The sequence below is a fragment of the Triturus cristatus genome, chromosome 5_2 (assembly GCF_964204655.1).
Source record: "Triturus cristatus chromosome 5_2, aTriCri1.1, whole genome shotgun sequence".
Taxonomy (NCBI): domain Eukaryota; kingdom Metazoa; phylum Chordata; class Amphibia; order Caudata; family Salamandridae; genus Triturus; species Triturus cristatus.
This window is the reverse complement of record NC_140588.1, coordinates 729,256,012-729,261,511: the sequence shown is the minus strand read 5'-3', so window position 1 is coordinate 729,261,511 and position 5,500 is coordinate 729,256,012. Positions and strand designations below refer to the sequence as shown.

The window sequence follows — 5,500 nt, the reverse complement described above, 5'->3', positions numbered from 1 at the left end:
CTCAGTTAATGGGCAACTAACTAGTCAGTTTAAGATCTCCCGGGGCACCAGGCAAGGCTGTCCATGCTCGCCTTTGCTGTTTGCCCTTTATCTTGACCCTTTCATCAAGCAAATAGAGAGAAATAATGAGATCCTCCCAGTTAACCTCCAAGGCAGCTGTACTAAGATCATATATAAGGGAAAGATGGTCCCAGAATATATAAACTTTTTAGAGTTAACACAGAATCGATATCAAAGGATACAAAAAAATGATGTCAAAGTGTTATTTAATCACACGTTGGCAAGATACACATTTTTATAAATAGATTAGGCATTTGTCAAATAGTGCGGGGTGCCATGGGAAGGAAGGGGGTAGTGAATTCAGGTGAGGTAAAAGGGGGAAGTGACATATAAATTATATCAAACTGTCACAACTTAATTGTAAGGCAAAACAATTTTTAAGCCACAAAATCCAGACGAAGTTCATTAGTTTGAATATAGATTGTTTACAAAAACCATGTACAAAACAGAAGAACACAGTGTAAGTTACACTGTTGAGAGTACTGGCAATGTCATATTGTCGACGTTTCGACCCCAAGACATGGGTAGGTTAGTTGGCTCCTTACTAACGGGGTCTTCTTCAGGACAAGGGTGATGGTGTAACACGGAGGAATGGCACCTACAATGATATTAAGTCAGTGTTACAAAAGAATTTCGGGTCCCACCAGGGAAAGTGAAAGGGACTCATTAAGGAAGTAATCGCTATATTTACCATATTCAAAGGTGGACATATAGTCAATGTTGACTTGGCGTCAAATGGCGCAGGGGCAGATAGGCTCCAATTGAGGGTGGGGTGAGTGACACCTACAAAGAATTATGAGGTGTCATTATAATGATCCACAAAATAAATAAAGGATTCATTGAAAATCACAAAAAACCGGAGAGAGAGTGACTTACTCATTTATGATCAAAGTCGCACCGGAGAAATTAATACCTCCAAAGTCACACGCCGTGGCGCACCATCGGTGGGAAAAGTGAAATTAATCACAACGAAATTAAGCCTCTAAAAATAAAGTGAAAGAACGGCAATGTAAAAACACTTAAAACCCAAACCTAGAGGAAATACAGCGCAAGGGACAAGGTACCAAGAGCTATCATCAGCAAAAGAAAGTTCATTAGATTTGAGACTAAACAGCACACTCGACATGAGACCCACCAGATAAGCTACGGGTCGCAGTGGGAAAGGCAACAGCCAGAGATCTATACCCTTGTTTAAGGAGTAATATATTACGAATATGCAAGTAGGGTCATGTATACAGGTCGAGCCTCAATGAGGAAACCATTACTCAGAAGAGAAAGCGGATTGTCAAACAGAGAATATCGAGCAAGAGTATAAATTCACCATAAGCAAAGAAAAATGTGTACTTTTAAATCAAACTGAGTGCCAAAAATGCTAAACAGACTTAACCCTCGACCATTTAATCTTACACGGAATTAAATCGAACAGCTAAAAACCAACGTACAGGGGGAGAGCATCCCTTACCGTGGGCAGCAGCAGCAAAGGCTGTCCTCAGAGTTTGTGAACAAAGCACTAAATCAACACTGAGTGATCGTTAAAATAGAGAGGCCCGGGCCACATGACGTGCAGCACGGCGCAGACGCTAGATGCTTGCAGTCAAAATGTATTAGAAGAAAGACAACAGAGGTTGTTTTCTTCCGAATAGTTAAAGGATATTACATTAATACATTTCTAAAAAAAATACATTTCTAAAAGAAAGGGGGAGGTTGGGCCCGTGTAACTCAGGGATAATCAGGACAATTCTACACTTTTCTTGACAGTGGTTAGCCTTGTAAATACCACGTAATTAGTTAAATGCAGCCTGGATAAATACAATGCTGACAACGCGTCTATATTGCACATAATAGTTAGGCATAGAAAACGCACAAGCATAGCAGATGTACATTATTCAGGGAAAATCAAGTTGGAGACAATAAACATCAAACATTATGAAAACATGTTTAACATGTATATAGGCCGTGGACAGTGGCAAAGGTTCAGAAGGAAGTTCCTCATGACTCAATTAATAGATAGTAAAGGTAGTTATACACTTTTCATGACAATAGTTAGCGTTGTAAATACCACGTAAATGATTCTGGACAAATTAATGCAACCTGGATAAATACAATGCTAGCATCGCGTCTATATTGCACATAATGGCTAGGCATAGAAAAAGCACAAATGGAGCAGATGTACATTATTCAAGAACAAATCGAGTTGGAAACAGTGAACATCAAGCATTATGAAAACATGTATGACATGTATATGGGCCGATGACAGTGGCAAAGGTTCAGCAGGAAGTTCCACATTGCTCAAGTTAATGGAGTTAAAGAACTTAGAAAAAACACACAGACTTGGATGGTAATCCTTGAATGGGAAAGAATGCATTGGCTACACAGAAAACTATATACATGCATATACACATTATTTATCATCAAATGCATCCGATGAACAACATAACAAATGCTCGTGAGATGACAATTATCATCAAGCTAGTCAGGGACAGATAAAGACCAACAGTCACCAAAAATGCCTAGTTGCTGAGAATGGCCAATTGTGCATTACTGGGATCTTGTTCATTCAAACCCATATTAATGGTATCAAAGCGGATCATCCATTTACATTCCCTAATCGTAAGGATAGAGGATATGTCACCTCCCCTGGGCCCCAAATTGGTTTTTTCTATCACAATCCACTGCATTTGGTCAGGGCTGTGTCCCAACTGGCTATAATGCTCAACTAGTGGTGCTCCAGTGACATGGCATCTTATTCTACTTTGGTGTTGCAATATTCTCACTTTGATCTTCTGCTGTGTTTGGCCAATATATAATTGGCCACATGGACATACGATCCCATAAATAACGTTGGTAGAATTACAGTTAGTATGGGAATGAAGCGTAACATTGTGATGTTTGTAAACAAAGTTTTTGGATTGGATTGTTGTTGAGCATGCTTTGCACGACCCACCCTGTAACTTACACTGTGTTCTTCTGTTTTGTACATGGTTTTTGTAAACAATCTATATTCAAACTAATGAACTTCGTCTGGATTTTGTGGCTTAAAAATTGTTTTGCCTTACAATTAAGTTGTGACAGTTTGATATAATTTATATGTCACTTCCCCCTTTTACCTCACCTGAATTCACTACCCCCTTCCTTCCCATGGCACCCCGCACTATTTGACAAATGCCTAATCTATTTATAAAAATGTGTATCTTGCCAACGTGTGATTAAATAACACTTTGACATCATTTTTTTGTATCCTTTGATATCGATTCTGTGTTAACTCTAAAAAGTTTATATATTCTGGGACCATCTTTCCCTTATACTGTCTAAATACCCAGGTCCCAGCGATTTTTGGGTTTACCCTTTGCTTTAACGTACTAAGATCATGGCTTATGACGATGACCTGGCCATCACCTCACCTGATCCCTCAAACACCATAGTGGCTCTAGAAAATGAGGCGCTAAAATTTGGGAGGCTTTCTGGCTATGCTCTTAACCAAAACAAAACCCAAATAATAACACATAGACAAGTTTTATGGACTGACTTTCGAGTTGTCTCTAAAGCCAAATACTTGGGAGTTTCTATACCATCAAATTTGGATGAAATTGTCACAGACAACCTAGCCCCTCTGGCACTACACACAAAAAAGGCCCTGAAACAAATTAACAACTTACATTTAACCCTTGTAGGCAGATGCAATGTCATAAAAATGACATACTTTCCCAAACTCTTGTATTTCTTCCGCACAATACCCTTGGAGTTCAGTAAATCCAATTTGCTAACATTTCAACAAATTTTCACACAGTTCATCTGGTCTTACTCCCAACCCAGGAGGGCACCAAGGCAGCTTTGTCTACCAAAAGAGCGAGGGGGCTGGTCCTTCCCCAATATCACACTTTACTACTGGGCTTCGGTTTTAGAATATAGCACAGAACTGCTAAAAGAGGCTCCACCCCTTCAGACCATAGGGCTCCCCACGCCATTTCAGCTTCTGCTGGGTGAACAGTTCTGGGGCTGCCTACTTCGGGAGACCACCTATGGATACTACAAAAGGGTGAGGTTTAAGACACTACTAAACTCTTTTAAAACCTTTCGCAGCATCCGTAAAATTCTAGGATAGGGTCGATTTAACTTCTACACTCCCACGCTGAATAACGGCAGCTTGCCTTCTATATTCGGTAGGGCTTATTTTTCAGACTGGCACAAGGCCGGCATACTGAAATTAGGAGACCTTGTTACCTGTGAAGGGGTGGTCCCTTTTTCGGAGCTACTGGTTAAGTTTAAACTCAAAAATGAAGATGCTTTTAAATATTACTGTGTATCTGACTTTTTGTCTAGGAAGGTAGGGGGGCCCTCTGACTTCAGGGAAATTGATATGCTTAACTTCTTACGTAAGCCGGCTGCGCCACGAATTGGCTTATTATACAACATAATAAATAGACAGAACCCTGACGACCTACAGAACATAGCTGATAAATGGTCCAGCAAAACTGACACTTCTAACACCACTTTTTTTAATTCACTCTCCCTTTCACAGAACATCCTAATCTCAGCCAAACTACAGGCGCAACATTTTAAAACTATTTTCTTTTTATATCTCACCCCTAGTAAAATTGGTAAGTGGGGGTCTGGCCAAGGCACCCTTTGTCCAAGATGTGCGGAATACGGGGTCCACTCTATCCATATTTTCTCTACATGTTTAAAACTCTCCATCAGAATATAGGAATTCTTAAGGGAAGTTACAACTCAGCCCATCATATTGAACCCGACTATTATTCTGCTAGGAACGCAGACCGAGACTTCCCAGCTGAAATGAGATGGTTTAATTTTCATTGCCATGACTGTCTGGAGGCTCTGTGTGGCTTCCTCCTGGCTAGATCCGGAGCCTCCATCGTTCTCACACTGGCTAGCCCGTTTTATTGCCACATATTATCTAGAAATTGCCATATATGCAAAGAAAGAAAGAAAGGGACGGAAGAAGGGATTAGAGCTTTGGGAAAAAATGAGCCTATGGCTTGCACAGTCAGGATAATGTATGCACTTCTCTCCTTCTTTCGTTTTTTTTTCATTTTCTTTTTTTCTTTTCTCTCCTTCTTCTGGTTTACTGTGTCTTTTCATTTCTCGTAACCATACGCAAGTTCCTTCTTCCTTGTGGGGTGGGGGGATGGGTGCCATTTTGTAATGTTTATTGTAATTTTTCTTTTTCTGTTATCTCTTTGTACTGGCAAATTAAAAATTTAATAAAAAAAAAAATAAATAAATAAAAAAAGGAAATGATTCAAAACCCAACGTGAACACACCACATTTTCACAATGCGAAATTACCCTTTTTTAGCAAAGTGCCTAGCTGTAGTTTCTTAACCCTAGCTCTGCCGGCACCTAGGGAAACCTAGCAAACCTATACATTTTTGAAAACTAGACACCCGGGGGAATCCAGGATGGGGTGACTTGACTGTCTC

At 40.0% G+C, this 5,500-nt stretch overlaps 1 long non-coding RNA gene across 1 annotated transcript; it reads right to left on the bottom strand.

Moving 5' to 3' along the window:
* Positions 1 to 249: 249 nt before the first annotated feature.
* LOC146829189 (uncharacterized) lies at positions 250 to 1,644 on the bottom strand. The gene is made up of 4 exons (XR_014961929.1): positions 1,523 to 1,644; positions 937 to 1,042; positions 752 to 843; positions 250 to 658 (listed from the first exon to the last, which is right to left on the bottom strand). It is a non-coding gene; the product is annotated as an uncharacterized LOC146829189 (long non-coding RNA).
* Positions 1,645 to 5,500: the final 3,856 nt, after the last annotated feature.